The sequence below is a fragment of the Heliangelus exortis genome, chromosome Z, assembly GCF_036169615.1.
Source record: "Heliangelus exortis chromosome Z, bHelExo1.hap1, whole genome shotgun sequence".
NCBI classification, from domain to species: Eukaryota; Metazoa; Chordata; class Aves; order Apodiformes; family Trochilidae; genus Heliangelus; species Heliangelus exortis.
The window spans coordinates 69,075,578-69,101,309 of record NC_092454.1 but is presented as its reverse complement, the minus strand read 5'-3'; the positions used below and the strand labels follow the sequence as shown (position 1 = coordinate 69,101,309).

Genomic DNA, 25,732 nt, shown 5'->3' with positions numbered 1-25,732 from the left:
CGTCCCCTCAGGTCCTGGTGGGGAAATGGCACCTTGCAAGGTGGTGGGGAAGTTGAGTGAGAAAAAGAAGAGAAAGCAATGACGACAGGGGGAGTGGAAAGCGAATAACCACCCCTGTGCTACCTCAGGCTGCTTTGGCGGGTCCTAGAGGCTTCGCTTCTTTGTAGGTTGGCAAAGCAGTGGAGGCGTGAGTGGAAATCTGTGCTTTGTCTCTACAGTCCTACAGAAATAGAGGTCATTTGGCTTCCCCTTAGCTGGTGGTTGTGGTTTTGAAAACAAAGAGTCCAGTAAGTAAGACCAAGACAAACAGTAAAGATTATATGGTATTGCCAACTTACAGGAGTATATTCTGGCTTAGTTTTCTTACAAAGTAACACTTCAAAGAAGCTTGACAACATGGATGAAAAAAACCCCAAACCAGCCCAGCAGTATTAAAAAATTCTACAAAGCTCTAAAATGATCTTATGTATTTTCTAATATACAGAAGTTAAAATTGTTATTAGTTCAGGTGAAACTTTCTGTGTCATTCTTTTGTGTTATATGGCATAATGTAGTTTCTGAGTTCTGAATTCGGAATATAATTTATTTCTGTAATTCCAATAGCATGCCTAGTAAAACTAGGAATAGTCAGATTTTTTTTTTTTTCATAAAACACTTTTTTTATGTACTGTTTTGCTCACTGTACTGTGACAAGTCAATTGGAAATTTGAGTGAGATAATCTTTGTCTACATTGATGCCTTGATCAGGAAGAGCTTTGTTGTGATGGCCTTCTCATTATGGAAGCAAAATAAATACCCCCACCTTGCATTTATATTTATTCATATATCTACTAGTTCTAGCATTATTATAATCTTTACTAAAATGTCCTGTAAACATTACTGTTTCACAAGCCTGTAGTTCTTCCTGGAAACTGTCAGAATGAATAGATACCATATTTGTTATGCAAGGAATTTTTCTATGGCATCTTGGCATAAGCATTGGAAACTCAGCTATTTATCACAGCTTTTTCTTAGAGGTTTTATGTGAGTGTCATTTGGTCTAAGTTATATCTTCATGCTTATTTTGTCCAGAGATAAACCACAGGCCATTCATACTGATCCCCTTCCATCCCCTCACAAAAAACCAAACAACCAAAAAAGCAAGCAGTAAAACAAAAAATGCCAATCCTATCACAATTGCATTTGTTGGAGTTTATAATTCTTTATCTTCCTTCATTTGCTGATTCTTAAGCCAGCCAGAGAATACTTCAGTGTTTCTGTTAACCTCTGCATCAGCTATTTAAGTAGCAAAGTCTCTTTTCTCCCTTTCTTGAGCCTTTTGTAATTTCAATTAATAGCATAGGGGTGCTCTGCTTTCTGTTAAGAACTCTGTCATCTTTTTAACGATGTTCTCATTTTAGTGTAGTGGGTTCTCTTTTTGTAGTGGGTTTTTACAGAGTTTGTTGCTGTTGAAGAGGTGCTGAATGTAAGTATAATGATCAGTGTTACACAGTGGCAGCTCAGTGATGAGATTTTGTGTCCGATCATTTTGTATCATGTTTTTCAGGACCAAGTAAGCGGTTCATTTTCTTCTTGTGGTCTCGTAGCCAGCTGATTGACAAAGCAATCAGCAACATGGCTTAAAAATCTCTTCTCTACTTAACATGGCAATGTGATTTCTTTGCTCAAGGCATTCAGCAATATGGTTAAAAAATTTCTTCTCTGCTTAACATCACAAGGTAATTTTTGCTCCATCTACTGTGGATAATTGTAGTCACTCAGTGAAATTGCAGTTCTTGTCCCTATACTAATGTAAATCCAGCATGTCAGCTCTGCTGGGTGGGGAGAGTGGTTATCACAGTGCTACATTGCTGATGCTGGGTTTGGACCTGCCACCAGATTTTGGTACTCAAGAAGTCTGTTAATTACAAAGACAGATATTAACCAGTGTCTAATAGAGAATATTACCCCATCAGTGTCTGAGTTTACTCACTGATTTTCCTATGTATATTGAATCCCAACACTACAGTGTTTTGTTGATCTACATCATTCTGGTGAGTTTGTGATAGGCTGTTGTGTCATTGTTTCCCTTTTAGGCTATGTTGCTGCATATTTCCATACAGATTAATATTAGGAGGGACAGTGGATCCAGTATCTTGGCTTTGAGATAATCCAGAAATCTTCTGTAATGATTCATTCAGTGATAATAGTTAGAAGCTTTCATTAGCAATGTAGTATACTCATTGACCTGATGGTTTGAAGATATATTCTATGTGGACAGGAACAGAGATCTCTAAGATAAGATAGCAGTAGGTTTTCAGGAGAAGCAGTGACCTGTTTTACAGTTGATGAAGCAATTTGTATGAATGGCCATATCTGTTCTCTTTCAAATTATAAACTAGGAAATTAAGAATGCCAGTCTGGACATTTGAGGAAACCATGCAGGAAGAGTTTAGAGAAATAGACTCAATTGCCATCAACTGGAATTTTGGCAAAGAAATGAAAGATTAAAAATCTTACAGATTATTACAAATATAATTTAATGTAATTATAATTAGGATAATGAGGTAGCAGGGCAGGTAAATGTTCCACTGGGTGCCTTTGTATTTTACTGTCTAACTTGGACACATATTGTAGGGCTTACAAAAGGAATTGCTGGGTGAAGCTACCTGGCCTATATTATGTGGAGGGTCAGAGCAGATGATTATAATGGTACTTTCTGGCTTTCCAATTTGTGAATCATTGAATCTAGGCTTTTAATTCACAGACAGATTTTTATATATAAAATTCTTTCTTCCTTTAAAATACCTTGCACATTAATTGCCTAGATTTGCCAGGTTATCTTCTTCATTTTCTGTAATACATTACCTTCTGCTGCTTATGAATATGAATTGGTCATGAATTATTTCAGGTACTGCTCTCTTACTGCTACTCACTTTTACCCACAAAGAGCATTCTTCTTTTTGAACTGTAAGACAAAACTATGAATCAGAAAAAAACCTAGGTAGCCAAAGAAGATAATGCTTAATATATATCTTTTGTGATCTGGATGGAAGAAAGAAGCATAGAAAACTTAGTGGATGCTTCAGCAAAACACAAAGGGTTTATCCATTTCCAAGCTGATCATGCCAGTCGCTGAGATGTAATGATGGAACCTAGATACAAGTTGTATTGGCTTTTTCAGTTCTGTTTTATGAGTGAAGGGAAGAGCTGTTTTTAAATACTGAAATTATTTGTGCTTAAGTTCAGATGTATGTACCTCATGAAAACTTTTTAATGGCATAAACTTCCTACATTTTTTTTCGTAGTGTTATGGACAGAGGTCTCCAGAGGCAAAACAACTATCATAGAAGACATGAAAATACTGCTTTTTGGCAGAAATGATCCTGCATATTTGTTGGCATAGGCAAATTATTTTTTTAAAATTAGGAGATGGCCTCCGTCTGGTCATAAGGTCAGGTATTTACCACAAGAATAAGCAGTTGTTAAGTGCTAACTAATGAAGGGAAAGACTGAACAGAAGCTGTAAGAGGCATTACATAATGGATAATGGTTACATATTTTTTAGCAGAACTGTGTGTAAACTGGAATATTTCTAATAGAAATGGGATGATTTGTCAGGATCCTAGGCTGATTTCACAATTGTAGGAGTATGTCTCCCATAGAAATAATTTAGCTTGACTTATAAGTGAAGTGTGTATTTTACTGAAATGTAAAAATATGTTACTAATGTAAAATACATAGAGAAGAGTATTGAAAAGCAGATGGGGATCATTAGGAGAAAAAAAGTAGTGTTTATCTTAGCAGCATTTGTATTTAACACACTGAAAGTCTGAAAACCTAGAGATGAAAGAATAGAGAATGTTTGTATAAAAATAATTCTTACCTTAAGAAGATACTTTCTTAACTTCCAAAGAGCCTTTATAAGTTGCTGAGAAATTAAATATATCAGCAAGAGGAACTGTCCTGTGGAAACAGTTATGGTCTCTGTTGTAGACATGGTTAATATAAGATGTTTGTGGTAGAAGCTTCTTAAGAGTAGTATATTTTATGGTTTTATTACGGATATAATTGTTAAAATCAGCTAAGCTTCCTGAACATGTGAAAATGATCAGTTCACAGATCCAGTTTACTGTGTAGCTACACAAAATCTTATGCTGGTCCACACAAAGGTGTGGAGCAATTATAACAATAAAAAGGTGGAAATGGAGGTAGAGCTTTAATGCTTTTCTTGGCAGTAACATCAGTTTACTTTGGCAAAAAGAACCTGCACAGCTACTGAATACATATGTATTACTTGTGCACGGTATGAAATTATTACATCGGACAAATCAAATTCTTTCTCAGTTTCCAGTTTTCTACATGTCAGGTGCATTTATGAATTTCAGTTCCCAGGATTATCATTGATGATATTCAAGACAGACTCTTACTGTGGTAGACGTTACAAATATTTTTCAATTTTATAACCAGATTTCAGTTGATCATGATATGTTACCAACAAGACAATAAAACCATTGGAAGCTTTATTTGTTTATTTGTTTTGTGTTATTTTAACTTTTATTTTGTGGGGGTTCTTTGTTTTGTTTGTTTTTTTTTTTTATTGAAATACTGTGACTTTGGCATCTGTTTGAAAACTGAAAGAGGGCCTGTGTGTACAAATTCCTCCTGTGAGCTCCTTTTGTATAATTTAGTTACCACAAGGATTGCAGGGAGAAGTATCACACTATCTATATGGTTTATAGTCCTAAATCACTGAGACTACAAAGGTATTACAAGATTTCCTTTTCAATATTCCTGCTTGTTAAGCTGGGTAGTCACTTGTAAATACTCTAGCATCAAATCTTTGTGAAAATGTGGTTGATAAAAAAGCTGGGCATGTTCTTATAGATTGAATGTTACTTCTGAATGCAGGTTCAGCATAATGTAGCTGGATATGCATAGTGACAAGATTACAATTTTGGAGGTGACAAAATTTATTTTCACCTTATGAGGAATATTTAAAAAACTGCTCCTTCATGTAGGTGATTTCTTATGTTTGTGAAGTCTCATTTGTATATACAAAACCACATTTCACAAGCTGAAATGAGTGTCTGGCAATAAAGTTTTACCCTGAGAGATTTTTTTATTTTAATTCATTAAAACATCCCAGTTCAGTCAAGCTGTTTAATTTACTAGTGAGCCTTTTAAGTACCTTCACTGACCTATTCACTGATCTCCACTCTAAAATTAGATTCTCAAGAATGTTTTTGTAATATTCTAGTTAAATTGAATATGTCATCTACCAGTGATCAGTATAATGAAATATTAACTGTTCAAAATCTTAGCTGTGACATATGCTCGTAGCCTCTGGTTTATATTCACTGTTCATCAACATTACCACCTTTGCTTATGATATTCACAAAGAGCTAACACCTGCTGAAACACAGGTATTTTTTGTTTAAGAACTGGCTGTGTTTGGTAAGCAGTGAAGTATGCTGAAGGGACCGTGGGTCTAGTTTTGGACTTGCTTATGAATTTGCTGTGTAATTCAGGCAGTACTGACTCATTAACTTTAAATATGAACTTGAAATGAAGTGACAGTGAAGATGATTCACATCATTTTCATTACAAGTACTTGCAAGACCACTGTGCCAGAAAGTCTGCAGTCACGCTACCAAGTCAAATGAGTAAGATGTGTAGCAGAATATATTTCAGTGATGCACTTTTCATAGTGAGATAAGCAAAAGATGGTGCACTAAATTAGTTTACTAGAATGGGATTTTCAAATTGTTTTAACCTACAGCCTAACCATAAGTTCCTGTTTCCTCAACAAAGTTTATGCAAAGCTGCAAAGGAGCTAAATGGTATTTTTCTTAATAGGAATCTCAAGTTAGTAATTTGCCACACCTTTTGAGAACCTCGTTCTGTGAAATATTGAAACATTATTCTGGAAAGTTTTGATACAGTTCAGATCCTTCCTCTGGGATATTTTGTGCATTTACTCCTCCTCTCCTTAAAACAAGATATTTTTTTAGTAGAAGACAGTGTTTTGTTTACTCTAAAGCACAATGGGAGAATTACATGCTGTATTAGGTTTATGTGGCAAGGTTTTAGTAGTGGGCTGCAGAACAAGGTCCTGAAATAGCTAACTTGTGTTATGAAAATGGAGGTCTGCCCTTTTTTATCTCTGAATACTTGAACTTGGCTCTCTCTACACTACATTTGGGTCCTCTCAGGTTGTCTGGCAGAGGGTTTTGGAAGGTCCTTCCAAAGTGGAAAGACTGATTGCACTCCTGAGTCTGTGGATTTAGTAACAGAATGCTAAATCTATGAGAGATGGGGAATCTTGACAATGAGACAGAGAGCAAAAAGACTGTAAACAGTGTGGTTCTTTTTTTCCTATGACAAATCTGGCCTGCCTGTGGAAGGAACTGAGTTGTGGTTCTACCTGGTAAGTCCTCTCCCCAGGTTGGAAGCCAGTCAGTCCTCCAAGTCAAGCTTATGAACCAATGCACAGATAAAGTATGAATCTGGATGTAAGTAGAAAGCTTTAATGAGAATAGAAATACTAATGTTGGAAGCATCAGGAGCTACAGATGCATCTAATACTTTGCATGAAGTGTATGTTGAAATTGGAACTCCAAAACCCTTATTCAAAGCCTTACTGTAGCATTTTTAAAAATCTTTTTCATCAGCTTAATATTTGTTTCTGAGATTTAAAAAAATCCTCTTAAACATCTGAAGAAATACACTTTGGAATTCATATTGGGTGGATTTACTGTCATTTTTAATCCTTTATGCCTCCAAACTTTATCAATTGATGCATTCATCACATACCATTAATATTTTCTATTGCTCAAAAGGTATATTTTTTTCATGCCTCATCTTTGTCTTATACTTTGTCTGGAAGAGATGTGTTTAAAGCTTCTCTGTAGAATTTTAAAGCTTCAGCAGCTTATCCCTGAGGCCTAGCTCTCTCCTTTAGAATAGTTCATTTTGTAAATGGCAATTCAATACATTTTATATAAGGGAATCGTTACAAACTAGATGTGGGTATAGCAGTGGACTTTTTTTCTACTACACATATGCAATTGCTTCACAGAATTTCATTTCACAGTTGGAGACATGACTCCCCACTAGTGTTGTATGATACTGCCACTTTTTGCTTTGACTATTCAAGTGTAAAAATGGCTAACTTTGCAAGAATACAACATATTTAATCCCGCTCAAGGGTGTCACATTACTATAGAGCAAGTAATTCTTGTCTATGGAAATAACCAGACTAAAAATACTGGAAATCTGGAACAGAAAAACGTCACTTTGCTAGAATTACTCATCTTGAATCAAAGATTATTTATGCCCTGTCTTGATCAGAATTTAAGATAAAGGTCCTGTACTCTTATTTAAAAATACACAGAAGTGAGCAGATTGATGATCCTTTATATTCCCCTGTTTCCTATTACACTGATAGCACATAACTCAGCACATAACAAGTAGACATAAGTCTACTTGAACTGGTTGTCTTAAGGCTCCTCAGAATGGGGAGCATTGTCTAAGAAGCTGAGGTGTGAGTTTTCACCCTGGATGTTTTGTTAGATTATGCTTTTTTAGGACAAGAAGGTGACGAGTGGCTGGTACTGAATCTTGCCTGAACACTCTTGTTAAGCTTTTCAGGTAACTATGATGCATGAGTGGAAATGTGCTTGAACCTGGAATTCTCTGGGAAAGAATTGAAGGCCAGATTTGTCTTGTTAGAATATGGGGTAGAGAAATGAACATTCTGTCAGAAGCTCAGTTTCCCCACAGTTGTTTTTTTACATACATATGTAATGTCAAGCATCCATTTTAACTTCTCATATGAAACGTTTTCATCTCCAATAGCCCTTTTTTCCTAGGATATGTCTGAAGTGTGAGAATTGCACATGTAGACACATGAGAGCATAAAAAATTCTTGTCTCTTGAGACTGAGGGTGTGTGCCACATCTTTGTCCCAGTTCTTTCCCCCCCTCTTTTTGGGATTCCTTTCTGAGGAAATTACTTCCAAGTCATATGACCAGAGCCAAAAGATACTCTGGCGTTTATTCTTCTTCAGCAAATCCAAAGTGTCTACTCCTATTTGGCCAGACTCCCTGGAGTTATTTAATCTTTTGGGGTTTTACAAGGGGTGCTTTAAATGCAGCACACAGTTTACTTGAGTACTTGATCTGTGGACTGTACTTCTGGGGAGAAAGCAGGTAAAAAGCAGAGGGCTAGGGCTGGAGGTAAATACACCGGAGGAAGTATATTTGAGAAAAGATAGATGAGAAACAGACTAATTAAATAAATTATAGGGGATTGGGTAATGCATAACCATGAGATGAAGAGCATCAGCTTTTGTTCTCTGTTGATGTTCAGGTCTGGATTTATTTACTGCTCAGTGGTGTAAAAATGCATGGTGCTGAATGGTACTCAAACATATGCTGAAGAGCTTTCCAAACTGGAACTGGCCTTACAAGTGAGACCGTGTTTGTATCTGATGAATCTGTTTTGGTGTCTAAATAAAAGGATAAAAAAATAAAAGGAAGATAGTAATACCTTTTTCTGTGGTCATGGTCTCCAAAGGCTGTGTGGCTGTTACAAGGAAATAACTATTAAATCTCCTGGAATGGGATGTGACAATAAAATGAACACTTTCAGGTTTTATGTACTGTTCTTTGTGTGGTATTTATTCTTTAGAGACTAATATATTTTTTGAAAGCATAAGTATTTTTTCACATCTGTCACTCTCTTAGTAAAGTGTTTAAACTAGTGTCCTGAATCTGTGCAGAGCCATGCTTGTTTTAGTGATACATGTGATGGTGATATTTAAGGATATTTATATTTATGACAGCTTGTGTGATCTTTGGAGTGACTGTTACCAAGTCTCAGATTGAGTGGCTCAGATTACTCAGGATTTAGCCACAAGACTGCTACAGAAAACACAGGTGCAGAGAGTGTTATGCTGATGTTTAGTGCCTTGCTGTGTCATTCCTGCTATGTATTGTTCCTTCCTCTGAGTACAAACTGCTCTCAGCAATGTATTCTAATGATTTTCTTTTTCAGATAATTTTGAAATAAATAAATAATAATTAAAAAAACCCAAACCAAACAAAACAAACTGAAAACCAAGAAATAAAACTCCCATGATGTTTTTTTCTAGAGAAATATAGTTTCTGGACAAATTTATGTTTGCCTACAAACATTTTATAGTCTTAATTTAACTAAGGAGTCTTAAATGATACTGTCTCAGAATATAATGATCTGATGTTGTTTGTAGTCACTGGATCTCGTTCTAGAGGAGAAGGAAGAATCAATTCTGTGCCTGCATGTGTGTTAACAAACAGAGAACCCATACCTGCTATTTGGTATGGTGCAAGGGGTCTTTTAAAATTCACAAGTGTGACCTCTTTACTCCTTTTCTCCTTCTGGAGGGCAAAATGTTCCTCAGAACTGAGCAGTGTCCTTGGTTCTGCAGCCCAGTCTCCAGCTGTAACTATAAACATTGAGTGGTATCAGTCCCAGGAGCAGGCACTGACTGAGAAATTTGCTGTTAATTTCAGCAAGTGCAGCTACTTACAAGAGACTTAGCTAAAAGCAAAAGTACAAGACAGAAAATTATCTCTGTCCTGGTCCAAACCAGAACAAGGGTACAATTGTTTTCCCTCTGCAAAATGCTTTGTATATTATCTTCTTACCACTGAGTTCTTTTTATGTATCTGAGAGGAGATGAATTTGAAACTCTACCCATACTGAAATGAGCAATTGTCTTGAGTTATCTTTATTCAGCACTGTTTTCTGTGGATTTTTCTGTACAGCCCTCTGCAAATAGGAACAGGGTGAAACCACAGATGATTATATTTTATGTTTATAGTTTCATTTGAAATGAGCCAAATTCTGATAGTTCCATCCCTTCCATAAGCCAGAAGAGGTCAAGTCACTTTCTCATAGAGGACAATCCCTCATCTGAAGTTGTTCTTTATACAGGAATATTTTTTAACGTATGAAGGAACAGATTTATGGTCCCTTTTGCAGAGGGGCCTGTCTGAATCCCCTGTGTTATTCTGAGTTACTTAGGGGAGGAGCTTATAATAGCAAGTGTGATGGGGTGGCTGATGTTCAGAGGTGATGTTCTGTGCCTGTTTCCAGTGTTCACTCAGCCCAAGAAGCTTTTTCATCACCATGGTACTGAGCCAGAGCTGATGTTGCAGTATGAGCAGGAGGCCTTTACACTTGTGACTAGCAGCCAGAGCAGAGCATACAAATGAGTTTTCAGAGAGGCAAAGGGGAAGGTGGGGAATGAGTGAGGTGAATGTTAAAAATTTAAATAATATGTGTCAGCTAACTCACTTGGACTGGAACAAGTTAGGAGATGCTGACACAAAAGGGACACTAGAGAGTAGGTGATCATAATGAGAAAATGGGGGAGGTAGTGTCTCCAGCTGCTACAGAAGCAGCCAGAAAAAAAAAACACCTTACTGAAGGACCCCTGAAGGTTACTAATCTATCAGAGGTAAAGAGCTTACAAATGGTGCTAACATTTCTATTTCATGTGTAAATATTGAAAATGTCAATTACAACAATGAGTAGTGCAATTTAGGCATGAAAACTGATAAAACACAATAGGGACTATCCAGTTAATATAATGATTTCATTCAGCCATCTAATGAAAAGACATTTTTCTGCTCAAGATTGAGTTTGATTAGATGCTTTCTTATACAGAGACAAAACAATAATACTAAGTGCTATAGAAAAGGCTTTCTTAGGTGAAATGTAGTTTGAATTGTAGTAGTTGTAGGTTTCCTTTAAATATTTTTGTACCTAATAAGTATTCTAACAACAGTGCAGGTGAATTTTAACAGTGTCTTGCTGGTACTACTCATGCTAAGTTACAAGATTTACAGCAATTACCATTACTGACAGCTAAAAAATAATGAGTTATTTTGTGAACACATAAAACAAGGCCTTTGAAAAGATTTAACAGAACTCTTAAAATGAAATATTTGTTTCAGATGTAATTTGAGCTGGATAAAAAATTAAAGTGCACTGTCATTCCTGACATTCATAAGAATAAATTATTCTGTATTGTTTCCTTCTCTTTATTTCTGCATACAGATCAGCCTGGGGGAAACTAGATACTTTCTTTCTCTTATTTCTGAGGTTTTGGAAGATGTGCACATTCAAATAATCAGTTAACCATGGAACCAAAGAAGTCTGGCTCATAAGTTTATGTATGGTTAAGTAGAAAGATTAATCTTTTAAGTAACTTAAACTTTTTAATGAAAACATACTAATAAATCCAATTTATAATGCCATTCCCATATGTTCCTGGCAATGTCTAATCTGCAGCCATTTCAGCAGGGATCATAAATGTAGGGATTTTTTCTTTTAAAGGGAAGGCAGAGTGATAGCACAGAGAAAACTTGATTGTGGTGAAATTAATGAGAAAAAAAAATCTTTTTATTAGAGAGGCAGGATTTATTTATCACTGACAATTGGCTAGAAGTTCTGTCCGAAGGTTTAAATGAAAGAATTTGTCTGTGTTTTTTTTCCCCCCCACTGATGGGTATTCTATTAAGTTTTCCTGTGTTTACTTTTATATATCATCATATGGTGGTTGTTAAGTACTACTTTGTTTTTCATGTCATTTACAGAGCCTGTACTGATCACTGTAAGACCTGATTTTATAATAATTTTTATAATAGTCAGGAAGAAGAGCATTATAAGCAGTATTTTGTAACTTGGCATCAAGTCTGATAAGTGCTCTGTACTAGAATAAGAATTTTTCTCTCAAAAAGAGCTGCTTTGGTATAATGTCTTATTTAAATGGTACAATGCATATATAAATTGAAGTTCAATGCAGACAAAATCTTGATAATGGTCTATAAGTAGGCTTGAAGTCAGAAGGTAATTTTTGCCATGGCATTCTGAAAAAACAGAGAGCTTCAGGGTAGGAAGCAGTGTTCTGGGGCTGTGAGAACACGATGCTGCTTACTGGAATGTTTACCTACTACTGGAGAGAGGAAAGGGGGATGTGTAGTAGTTCCATTTGTAAAAGCTTTCTGAAAAAATTCAGGTGTAGCTCTGCCCTGCTGTCATGGAGTTTTGCTCAGGAAGTATGCAGTCAGCTGTAGTATTTAAGGTTGTATTCAGCCTAAATCTTCAAGTCAGTGTAAGTTTGCATATTTAGCGTGGTTGTCAAAATTAAGGTCAATCTGAGAGTCTTCCTGGATATGAAAAGTGATTCCTTCTTGAAACTTAGTGCTGGGAAAAGCTCAGTATGCGTGGATGCATTTTTATGTACAAAGCATGATGTGCCTCAGTCAGCATGAAATACATTTTGCCATCTGGATGGACATCAGTTGCCATTTTCTTTAATGACTCTGAGCATGCAGAGAAAGCAGCATTGTAAATAAAGTTGAGTTGAATTTTTTATTTTAATATAGTGAATATTACACATTACATCTGAGTTGTACAGAATAATTTAATTGAAATTGTGTCTTTGTTTTTTACTGAATTATTTCAGGAGTTTAGAAGTAAATCTGATTAGTCATGCATAGGTTCTAAGTATTTCTGAAAATGGATGTTTTCAGAATTGGTCTCACTTTGTGCAAAAAAGTGTGCACCGGGGTAAGGACATGGTATTATGTTCTTAAGATCAGCTTAAAATAATGTGAGACTTCCCCCACTGTCAAAATGACATACCTGTACATATCTTGGGTACAAGAAAGATGTAAACGTGCTGCAGTTCCACAAAGGGCCATGGTGATCATGTTGATGGGTCGGGAGCATCTTTCCTATGAGAAAAGACTGACAGAGCTGGGGTTAGTTGGCCTGGAGAAGAGAATTCTCAGGGGAAACCTCATGAGGGTGATTTGACAATTTTAATGTACTAAATACCCTAAGGGAGAGTGCAAAGACCACAGAGTCAGGCTCTTTTCAGTGGTGGCCAGTGACAGGACAGAATAAATTATATGCATTTAAATTATTGTAAAGGTATTCCATAGCATTACTAGGAATGTGTGTTAATTATATGCTTTCATGATTTTTTGTTACATGTCTATTTGCTTGTTATGCTCTAGATTCAAGGTCAGAATACCATGGGTTTATGATGGAATATTTTTAACCTTGAATTAACTAGTTAGTTGTTTACTTGGTGATTAACCTAGGTTGAAAAACACATATGGGGTTTTATAGGATGAGAGAATGGATGGAATTTACCAAAACGGATGTGTTGGAGGAAAAGTATTAACAATTTTGAATGTTGCTTAACCAGGTACAAATTAGCCCAACCTTGCTTAAATACATTATTTCTTGGTCATTTCAATAATTTTAATTGTGTTTTGGATCTGAGCTTTTAATATTGACAGGAAGGGGGAGGCAAAGAATTGTCAGAGTGTAAGACTTAATACGAATAAACTTCTTACAATGAAGAGGAAATTAACATTAAAGGCAACAGAGGTGATACTATCACCAGCTCTCCTTGAATGCCCAAATCCTTCTTTGTGGGTTGGTATTTTTAATGTTTATTTTGCATTTACATTTCACAGTTCTCAACAAAATTAAGTGTGACTGAGTTGATATTTCCAGCCACTTTTCCTTAGCCAGAAGAAATTCAATTAACAGCAAGGACAGAGGAAAAAGATAACGAATTATTATTATTATTCTTTTTGCCTCTTTTCCATGTAGGTTTTACTTCAGCAAAACCAGATTTCAGATACAGATGCTGAACACTTAGAGCTTGTAAATAACATCCCCAGCTGGTTTTACTGATTTTGTGCTAAACAAGTTGTGCATTGCAGTTTTATAACTGCAATAGGCCCTTTTTTCTAATTTATTGGAACGATGCTCAATTTTGCTTTACACATTTTAAAATTTATTATGTATGGTTTAAAATATTTCCAACATCAGTGCTACGTTTAAGTCTTTATTTTTATAGACTAGCTTTGGTGTTTTAGCATAATATTGGTAATATGCATTCCACTGGCTTCTTGGTTCTGGAAATGAAGTCTGAATGACTGAAAAAAGAAATAAAATAATAGAAAACAAGATCAGACACAGCATCAAAAAGGGGGGAAGCTTTTCCTGAAGAAGGCAAGATGCAGAAAGATGAGAAAATAACAAAGTCCAGATTCCTTGGGCTAAAGGGAAGACATCAAAACCATTTTTATATAAGTGTAATTGCCCCATGACAAAACCAATATATTTATTTTAAAAGATGTGATAAAAGTTGCTGGCTGAGGAAATATTCCCATCTCTCATCATATCCTTTTGGACATTTTCTTTCTCAAGAGTGTGTGCTACTGATATTTGCATGTCTGGCATTAAGTATGAAACTATCAGTTGTCATAAACACCTTAAAATTACAGTTGTGTATAAACTGGACTAAATTAATGGGAGATGTATGTGGTTGTTAAGGATTTCACTGGTTTATTTAGAAAAATATAGACAGCAACCATATTCTTGTCAGTCCGCATGCTGGGAACCAATATGACTACCACTGATTACAGTGGCTGTGCTATGAGTCTTAGATACAACAGACAACCGAGCATTCTGCATTGTGTTGGCTGAGACTGTCACAGTCTTTTTTTTTTTTCTTTTAAACTCATGTACAGTATTTCTTAATGTAGCTGTTACCGTTTTCTCAAGAAGTGGCTACAAAGGAGAAATGGCAGAGTCGCTACTTTACACAGAGGAGCAAGAAAAAAACAGATGTCAGGCAGGAATAAAGGGGGTAGCAGAAATTTCTAGTTTTGTCCCTTTGCAAAAAAGTTCGTATAGCTGTAGGTACTTGTGATTTTTGAAGATTAACTATGTGACAGAAGCTGGTCTGCTGACTTGCTGGGAGGAGCCATTCACATGTGTATCTCTCCCTTTTCTCCCCTTCCCCAACACCCCGGTTTCTATAAAAATAAGAGTCAGAATACATGTGCTGTGACATCTGATATACTCTGATATTGTCTGCCAGGCCTTCAGTATGAATGAACCTCTGGGATGGTATCTGCCCTACAACTGCAGCAGTTTTTGGTAATTAGGTCTTTTTTCTGTATGATTTTTTTGTTTGTTTGTTTTGTTTTTTTTAAGTGAGGGAAGAAATCATGTTGAGAGTTTCCAAGTAATGCATCCAAGATAAGTAGGGAAAAATTCTGAGGATTCCTTAGTTCAGGACTGCAAACCTCCGAACACACAATAAAACCAAGGGAATTTTGTCAGACTAAGGGATGAAAACTGATTGCAGGTGACTGCTTTGAAAAGGAATTTTAGCAGGCATTGCAGGGGGAAAAACAGACTGGAAAAAAAAAAAGTACTGGACTCTTTTGAATTGATGGGAATGTTACCAATGCTGGCAAGATCTTATGTGAAACATTCGGTTTCTGAGATGATTGCCACCTAATAAAAGAAATATATGCCTCTTAGATAAGCTTGTATTTGCAGAACACAAGTGATATTTTCAAGAGATACATTTTAATGGTTAACATAGATATAAATCTTTTTTTTCAAAGACCATTAGATTGTAGAATTTACACCACAAAAGGTCTAAAAATATATGGTGTTGTGTAGGTACTTTTTCTAGAGACAATTCCTTGGAATTCTAATACTAGTTGCAGACAGTCTGATTGTTATATTTTTGTCTTAATTCCTATCTGTAAATGTCAGTGGGAAAGCATAATGTAATGCTATCAGTATACTGCTAGTTGCCAAGGAAATTAAGAATAGTAAACTAACTTTAAAATATATATTTCATATATTACAGAGCATAAAGGTTTGAGGTAAAATCCTTGTTTCACTGTCTGTGGGACAGGCAGCCAGTGAGTTTATAGGATTTTTCATCAGTTTAAATTTGGATCCTTTTAAAGTTCTGTTTTTAATGCATGCTTGTTTACCTAGATGCCTGGGGAAGTGATAGTGATACTAAATAGCTTAGGCAGTATCTTGGAAATGTGTTTCTCTAGTGTGGCTGGTGGTATCTGAGCAACATTACTTAGGGAAGATTAGCTATGTGCATGACATCTGCATTATATTTTGTTTCATGATTTGAGCAGGTTGGCTTTTTGATTTTATTTAGTGTTTTATTGAGTGAGACACGACAAGGAGTTATTATTTTGTTAGCTGCACTATGGGAAAAGGATGGAGGAAGAAAAAGCAATGGGTTTAGAAACCAGTCTAAATATTTTATCCCTCCCCTGCCAAAGGAAGAAATGTATGCACATTTTATGGAGCCTAAATGTGTTTGCTGGGAAATAAGTGAATGTTGTTTTACGGAGAGCACTTCCTAGGCACAAATGTAAGTCATGCACTGAGTCAAAGAAACTTATCACTGTTATGGCAGTGATTCTGAGAGAGGAGGAATATCATAAGCAAGGCAATTGCAATTATGTGGAGAGATTACTCCTCCACCCCCAGCTTTAGTTTCTTTTCAAATAAGTGTTCTGTGTCTGCCTGGAAAAACGAGAGCTCATCCTTGTCCTAAATGTAGTAATCTAGCTTTTCTCTTCTTTCCTTATAAGCACAGAGCATTCCTCATCTACCCAGAGTCGTTTCTCTGTAGACATTTTCTTTCTCCATTGTTACTGGGGACAGTCATACCTAGGACCAAAACCTGGGACTGGTTCTTTTCCGTGCTGCCATGCTGTTGAGAGTGATTTTGGGTCAGCACTGGCTGAAGGAAGGAAAACATGACATATTTCTGGTCTTCAGGGATGGCAGCTGGTTTTATAGGAGAGTCTGAACAGAAGCAAAAAGATTTTACACCACAGAAAAGATCACAACTAAACAACATGGAGCTCTGAGTATAGCGGGTGTGAAGTTACAGGGAGTTTGGCTTGAAGTATTTAAGCAAGGAAATAACTTTTTGATTCACTTTACAGATTTAGGCTCATAAACCAATCTATCATTAAAAAGAATCACATGGATACTTTAGCATTCTTTGCAGCACTGTTTATCATATTTTGACTGGTATAGTCCCTAGACATTCCAGCTCAGGTTTTCCCAAAAAACAAATGTGAAAGTTAAGTCAAAGATGAAAAGTTCTTTTAAAAAATTCTTCTGGTGTCACTCCTTTGGAGTGATAGTTTTCTGCAGCCTTTCTCTTAAAATCTTTTGTCCCATCCCTGTTTTGGATTAACAAGATCTCTGGAAGCAAGATCATCCAGGGTGCCATCTAATTGCAGGCCTCCAGCCATGACAAGTGCACAAGATTTTAAGAACAGGTTAAATAGGTTAAGTATGAGAAGATGTAATTTTCCCTGCTCTCATGCAAGAAGGCGCCCTGGGTGACCTTTGAAACTCTTTCCATCTGTCTTCAACTATTCTGTAGACTTGTGACATAGTTCTTTGTCTCTCTTGACTGGCTATAAAGCTCCTGATTTTTCTTTTTTTTTTTTTTCTTTTTTTATGTGTTGTGATGGCTACAGCCAATATAACCATAGCTTGTCTCTTGCTGGTCTGTGTTTTCCCTAAGCTTGTTGTAGAGCTGACTATTGAGCCCTAAACTTTTGCACAGCACTGTTTATTTGAGAGAAAACCAAACCAGAGAAAAATAGACAATTTAAACACAACTAGCCTACTAGAAATTACTCTTTGGCTACTTGAGATCTTGACTAGTAAAGACATCAGCTTCATCAGTTTTTCATTGTGAAGTGGAGCATTTTCATCTGTTCTTCAGAAAGCCTCCACAAAGTTGTGTCTACATGGCACCAATCAGAGCTATGTGAAGATCCTAAATTTGAGAATCATCTGTGTGAGCCTGGTGTAGTGCTTCAGCTGATCAGCTTTCTTCTTATTTGGAGTTAGCTTTTTTATTTCTGTATGGTGACAGATTTACACTGTATAAATTGCATTTACACAGAACTGTTCAACTCCAGATCTTAAGATACCTTCATATTTTTAAGTTTTAGTCATATATCATTTTATGGAGGTGCAAACAGAAACTTCCAGATTTATTCATTTATTTCACTTGATGTATGTCAGTTACCTTGTGGTGTTTCCAGGCTCCCAAATAACTGTGGTGATTCATTATGTTTCAGAACAGATCAATTTCAAAAGGCCACAGGTGCATGCTTCCAGGAACTCCTATTTGTCCATATGATACAAATGGTTTTCAATGACATAAGTTGTTTTGACAACAACATAAGTTAACTTTAGGAATAAAACCCATGTATATTTGGAAAAGACAACCTGCAGTTTAATAGCTTTGTTAAGAGAAGTACAACTATTAGTCTGGAACTGCTTATTCAGGATAACAGCAAACTTTTCTGGTTTAAGCAGATCAACATGTGAAAGTCTGATAGAACTTTATTTTTAGATCAGTAATTTTAATCTTTTTTTTTTTTTAATGAGAATAGAACTGCAACAAATTGGGCTGTTTTCTAAAAATACTCAACAGTGTACTTAATCACAATGTAACCAATTTACCAGTTTGGAATACTTGTCAATTACACTTTGTAAACCAGACTACTGGAAATACTGTCTATATAATTCTTGGAAGTATTACTAATTTCTAAAGTCTGTATATAACACAATCAGTCCATTTTCAGAGAAAATGATTTTGTACCACAGGAAAAACAGATTTGCATCTAAAAGATTACATTTAGGGAGTAGAACTGTAACAGTCCTCATGCAAAAACAATTGTTTCCTTCAGATTGGAAAAGACCTGTAAGATCACCCATGCCAACCTCTAATCTAGCTCTAAATCTAATCTAACTACTAACCCAGCTCTACCAGCCTACTGCTAAACCATTTCCCTGAGCATGATATCTATATGATTTTTAAACACCTCCAGGGATGGTGATTCAATTACTTTGCAAGTTCCAGTTCTTGATAACCCTTTATGTAAAGAAGTTTTGCTAGCATCCAACCTAAACCTCCCCTGGTGTAACTTAAAGCCATTTCACTTCACCCTATTGCTTCTTATTATTAAGAAGAGACCAATTTCCTCTCTCCAACCTCCTTTCTGCTAGTTGCAGAGTGACAAACTCTCCCCTCAGCCTCCTTTCCTCCACCCCTGATTCACTCAGCTGCTCAGTCTTGTTTTCCAGACCCTTCACCAGGTTTGCTGCCCTTATCTGGGCACACTTCAGCCCATCAGTGTCCTTCTTGTAGTGGAGGGTCCAAAACTGATCACAGGATTCGAGCTACAGGATTCAGCCTCTCTCAACATCCCCAGGTCCTTTTCCTCTGTTACTCTCCAACCTGTCGTGTTGCCTGGGATTGTTATGAGCCAAGTGTAGGATCTGACACTTCTTCTTGTGGAAACTCCTATAGTTGGCTTGAGCCCAACAATCCAGGTTGTCCAGGTCCTGTGTAGGGGAGCCTTTTTACCCTCAAACAAATCAGCACTCTAGCTCAACCTGCTGTCAGCTGTAAACTTGCTGAGGGTGCACTAGATCACCTCGTCCAGATCTCTGATGAAGATACTGAACAAGACCAGCTCCAAAACTGAGCCCTGGAGCACATCACTGATCACTGTCCCCCAGCTGGATTTAACTACATTCACTAGTCATATGAAAGCAGGGATCTTGTCAAATTTGGAAGTGCATGCTGATGAATAGAAACCAGTTCCTTTATGTCCCAGTTTGAGCCAGGACAGGACTAATTTTCTTTTTATTAATTTCACTTCTCATTTAAGTCTCTTCTAAGTACCTGCACTTGCTGAAATTAATGGCATGTTTTTCAGTCAGTGTCTGCTTGTAGGACTGATAACACTTGATGTTTATGGTTTTGTGCTGCAGAGTGGTGTGCAGAACCAAGGACCCTGGCTGGTTCTGCTAAACTTGCACACTGGAAATGAAAAGGGGAAAAAGGGCTCACACCTGTAACCCTCCTTTGGGGAGGAGCAGACCAGGCACGTGACCAAAACTGACAGAATTAAGTATTCCATCCTATATGCATCATACTCATTATAATCATGAGGGACCATGGCCAATCTTCTTTCCCCATGGCCAGTTTCCTGAGAGGATTTTGTCCATTCATCTGCCTTTGATCCCTGTCAATGTCCTCCAGTCTGTGTGTCCCTGCCTGCAGCTTCTGTCTGTCACTGACTCAGGGAGCCCAGTCCAGGAGTTTTCCAGGGCTGCTCTGCAGCCTTGTTGGTGATGTGAGCATTACGGGTCAGGGGGAGAATGTGATAGTGATTTTGTGTATATTTGTATATATTTGTACGTATTTAATTATTTCCCTTCCCATCATTATTGTTTTCATTCAGGCTGTGTAGTTTAGTTTCCAACCCATAAGTCTCTCTCCCTTATTGTCTCTCCCTTTCTGGGAGGGTAGAGGGATTAATAGAGAGCATCTGTCAGTCATTTAATTGCTGTCCCAGCATTAAACCTTGACACTTTAAAAGCTGTCTGTGTTAATTTAAGGTCTGTTGTAGATGCTCACAAATTTGGAGGTCAATTGATACTACACTAGCAGTCAGTGGCTGTGGCCCAGATACATGCAGTCTGCTTTCAGTGAATTAATTATTTTGCTGTTCTTAGTGATATCAGAAATGCTAAATAGACCCTAGTCTTATTTTGGCTGTAGAGTACCTTTAAAAGAAGTAGTCTGTGGCTGTCTTTCCCTTCTACTTTTAGGTTTCTGAGATGACAGATGTGCAGAAATCCCAGAAAAAAGACTCATGCTTTGAGTAACACAGCTGTTTATGTGATGTACAGGTGGTCTGCTTGAACACAATCAACTATTTGCAGCTATTTTATGAAGGCAATGGATCATGTCCATAATGTGAGGTAGGCCTTACACTTTTATCTCTCCAATGCTGAAAGATTTGAACATAAAGTGGAACTTACATTTCACAGTTCTCTTGACTAATTTGTATTCTGCCTAGCAATTGCACCAGACATGGCTGTTACTTACAATGTCTCTTTCAAAAGTGTCCCTTCTGTGTCCTTGTGCATCTCTTTCAAAACTTTCAGTTGCATCTCCTAATTTTAAGACTCATTATTATGACTGAATGTAGAGTAGGCCATGACACAACTTGAAGAAGCCTACCTGCATTTACAGACTTAGTTGCACTAACAAATTTGTATCAGTAACAATCTCCAGCAGAGCTGTAGGGCTTTATATGTAGAAATTAATTTGGAACACTCAGCTAGGTACTACAACAGATTTACATGTTTTACTGCTGCCTTAGAAACATTTCAGGACAAGAGCAAGATAGAACTGAGCTCTAACACTTCTATTTTGCACTGATGCAGGCTAAAATAGTGATTTATATGCACAACCTTTACATTATGTTGGGAGGAGTGCCAGACCACAGTATCAGACAGCCATAAGCTTCTCTTTTAATCCTACCCTGCCAACCTTCAACCTAGCCTATTATTTTTTTTCTTAGTGAAGGAGTGAATGAAACCTCTGAAGACCCAGATTTTCAACCATTTACTTTCTTTCTGTCTACACACAGACAAACCTGAGCTAAAATATTGTCTTTGTTCTACACGTGGGCCAGGAAAAATTTCCAGAGGCAAACAAGTTTGCAGACTTCATATAGAGTTTCCCACCCAAACAAAAGTCTTGCTCTTCTGTTTAATCTTACCCTGTCTTCTGTGTGTCTGCCTTTTTTGCTTTCTTAAAAAATTTTCTAATTTTTTTTTTTTCCACTTTTTTGTATACTTGCAGATTAGTTCTGATGCTGCAGCAGGATACAGGAGAGTGAACTGAAATGTACCTGAATTTGTGTGATCACTATGAGTTGATTTTCTAGCTAAAATTTCCCAATGATATTTTGTGTTAAGATTTTTCTTCAGGTGTGTGATATGGTGAGAATTTTGCGCTCAGTGTTTATGAAGAGCTGCTCTTTACCTGTGCTTCTCCTGTCTAGCCTGCAGAAAGCATTCAGGGTCAAAAGTTGCATTGTAGGGTTTCCATGTCTTCAAAACAACACTAGCACTGTCACAAGGACTTCTATTTTACCTCCTGAGTGCTTCCAGCCTTGCAGTTGGTGCTTTCAAAAGCCATGTAGGATCAGTCAGTTGGTGACTACTTAAAAAACCTGGCATTTCTAGCACTGCCTTTGTTGTGATTCTGATTTTGAAAGGAAAATATGATCAAAAGCAAAAATGAAAAGAATGATTAAATAAAAGGATTTTCTTCACAAAATGTGTATGTGTATACATATCCTCATCTCCTACCAATGAGGAAAAGTTGTTGGAATTCCTAATCTCAGGTATGTGGTTATGTTGATATGGGAATGTGTCATGTATTCCTGTGCACTTGTAATATAGGAAGAAACCTGCTTCTCATTCCAGTGATAGAAAAACAGTCATTGATTACGGAGTGAGTGAGACTTTAGATGAGAGTAGAAATCTATACCACTAAATGAAAGGCCAAAAAGACATTTATGAGATAAAGAATGAGAATAGGCTTTCAAAAAAAGCATCCAATTCTTTTTTTTTTCCCACTAGATATGTCTGATAATCCTCTTAGGCAAACACTTGAATCATTCATGCACCTAACCACTTTGAAAATCTGATCTGAAGCTAAAATCAAAAAGACTGTTAAAAGCATAGGAGTTTACATAGAATCATAGAATGGCCAGGGTTAGAAAGGAACTTTAAGGTCATCTATAGTTCCAACACCTCCCACCAGCCCAGGTTGCTCAAGGTTGCCCCATCCAAACTGGGCTGAGACACTGCCAAGGATGGGGCAACCACAGCTCTCTGGGAAACCTGGGACAGGGGCTCACCAGCCTTGCAGTAAAGAATTCCTTCCTAATGTCTTATGTAGATTTCCCTCTTCAAGTTTGAAACCATTCCCCCTTGTCCTCTCCCTACCCCCCGTGTCCAAAGCCCTCCCCCAGCTTTCTTGGAGCCCCTTCAGATATTGGAAGGTTGCTCTGAGCTCACCTGGGAGCCTCCTCTTCTCCAGGCTGAACAACCCCAATCCCTCAGCCTGGCTTCCCAGGGAGCTCCTCAGCCCTCTGGGCATTTGAGTGGCTCCTCTGGACACCTTCCAGGAGCTCTGTGTCCTTCTTGTGCTGGGGACTCCAGAATGGACACAGGACTCCAGGTGGGGTCTCACAAGAGCAGAGCAGAGGGGGAGAATCCCCATCCCTGCTCCTTTTGGTGCAGCCCAGGACCCAGTTGGTTTCTGAGCTGCAAACACACGTTGATGGCTCCTGTTGAGCTTCTGATCCACCACCACCCCAAAGTCCTTCTCCTTGTCACAGTTTAACACTGGCCTGGCAATTAAACCAAATAACAGATACTCTCTATTAATCCCCTCTCTCCTTGATAAAGAAAGGAGAGAGAATAAAGGAGAGAGACTTATGGGCTGGAAACTAAACTACACAGCCTTAATGGAACAGTAATGATAAATAGGAAAAATTACTAAATATATATAAATATACAAATATAAAGGAAAATTGATACCATGTTCCTCCTCGTCCCCTCCAATAACTCTCACATCACCACTGAGGCTGCAGGGCAGCCCTGGGACAGTCCAGGCTGGAATCCTGGGGTCAGCAGCAGTCGGGAGCTGGAGGCAGGAACACACAGATTCAGGCTGGGATGGATCAGGACCACAGGCAGAGGAAGGGATGGAATCCTCCCAGGATGCTGAAGCAAACAGGGACAGGTGAAGAAGGGGAAGCAGGAAGGCGTTTGACCCTCGTGATCCCTCAAATTTATACTGAATATGAGGTGTATGGGATGGAATACTTTGGTCAGTTTTGGTCATTTATCTTGTCCAGTCCTCCCTAAAGGAGGGTTTCAGGTGTGACCTCTTTACTCCTTCTCTCCTTCTGGAGAGCGAAATGTTCCTCAGAGCTGAGCAGTGTCCTTGGTTCTGCAGCCCAGTCTCTAGCAGTAACTATAAACATCAAGTGTTATCAGTCCCAGAAGCAGACACTGACTGAGAAACTTGCTGTTAAGTTCAGCAAGTGCAGCTGCTTACAAGAGATTTAGCTGAAAGCCAAAGTACAATATAGAAAATCACCTTTTTCCTGGCCCAAACCAGGACATTCCACCTCTCAATCCTTTCTCCTTTCAACCCATATTGGCGCATGGGATTGCCTTGACCCAGTTGCAGAACCTTGAACTTGGCCTTGTTGGACTTGATGCAGTTTGTACAAGCCCACTTCTCCAGCCTGTCAAGGTCCCTCTGGATGTCATCCCTTCCCTCCAGCCTGGTGACTTCACCACACAGTTTGGTGTCATCAGCAAACTTGCTGAGGGTGGACTCTATTCCAGTGTCCATTTTGCTGACAAAGATGTTAAACAGCACTGGGCTGAGTACTGACCCTTGAGGAGCACCACTCCTCACACATCTCCATTTGGACACTGAGCCACTGATCACAACTTTTTGGGTGTGACCATCCAGCCAGTTCCTCGTCCAGTGAATGCTCCATCCACCAAATCTGTACCACTTCAGTGTAGAGATCAGAATGTTGTGTGGAACAGTGTTGACTGTCTCCTGCAGTCATACTCTATTTGATTTTTCCCTTATACTACCATTAACAAACATACTGAAAACTGTGGGAGTGAGGAGAAAGAAATATTTTCAGTGACTAGTTAGAACTGTGGATCAACTCATTGGAAAGAAGAGAGGGAGAAAAAAGGATGGATGAACTAGACAGATATACAATTTTAAAATACATTAAAAACATATTTAATATATTAAATATATTAAATGCAGCTGTGATGAGACCAAAAGAAAAAATATTTGCTCACATGAGGTTTATCTTAATGTTAATTAACTAATTGCTTGTTGCCTAATACTCTTTGACAGATGGAAAAAATGTGCCTGCAGTGCATCTCGATGAAGTAAACATGCAAAAGAAAACTGCTAAACAGATGCCATTCTGAAAAAAATGAGACACACAGAAATAAAAGGGTTAAAATTTCACAGCCTGCTTGTATTTTCATTGTTCTCTTCATTGGCATTTCCACTTAGACTGCCTCAATAAAATACACGACAGCTCATTTTTTTATCCTAGATACCACAAATGATACCGTGTGTGTGATCATGGAACCAGCCAATGCCTTTTTCCCCCTAGGGTCTGAATGACTTCTTGGCTTGAGACCATCGTGCCACACGTGTAGATAAGGTCAGTCAGCTTGGGTTTTGCTGTCTTCATACAGTGTTGCACTAAAGCTAAAAGCCCTTCAAGAGCTGGGAGGTACCTGAAGGGCTTCCTGTAGGAGTAGCTGCATCCTACAGGACAAAATTACAAGTCACTGAATCTGAGCTGGCTTGGCTGAGCTTCTCTGAGCAATTATTGACAGTGTTCCTGAGGTACCTGGGGTTGTAGTTGACTGTAAGGAGATTAGTAATCTTTGCATATAGTGGAACACAAGCTACCTCTGTATTGCTTCTGGGTCCAAGCAAACCTTTGAAGTAAGAAAAATCTGTTTCAGAATGAGGCCAGCTGTATAGCTTTGATGTTGCTGGACCTTTGGCTCCAGGTCAGAGAAGCTATCTACGTCCAGTGAAGATCTGATTGCATTTTTTGTAAGAAAAATACAAGAACTCTCCTAAGTTTGCCAGCAGATGTTCTAACTTCCTATAATGGACTGCAATAAGCAGCTTTGTAGCCTTTATTCTCCCATATGCAACTTTAAGTGTATAAGGATGACTACTGTGCTTTCTAAAAAGCCTGGTGCAGTTGAGTGTACTGATTCAGTAATTCCTGCACTTCTGAAATAGGATCTGATATAGCTAGAGCCTATTGATTTTCATGCCAAGCACAATGATGTGTCTATCTGGATAGCTCACTGCAGAAGGAGATGCTGGGGAATTACATCTGCATGAGAGGGAGTGTTT

At 37.8% G+C, this 25,732-nt stretch overlaps 1 long non-coding RNA gene across 1 annotated transcript; it reads left to right on the top strand.

The window, feature by feature from the left end:
* On the top strand, positions 1-24,997 carry LOC139790067 (uncharacterized). Its single transcript, XR_011723363.1, has 3 exons — positions 1-287; positions 20,548-20,700; positions 24,906-24,997. It is a non-coding gene; the product is annotated as an uncharacterized lncRNA (long non-coding RNA).
* Positions 24,998-25,732: the final 735 nt, after the last annotated feature.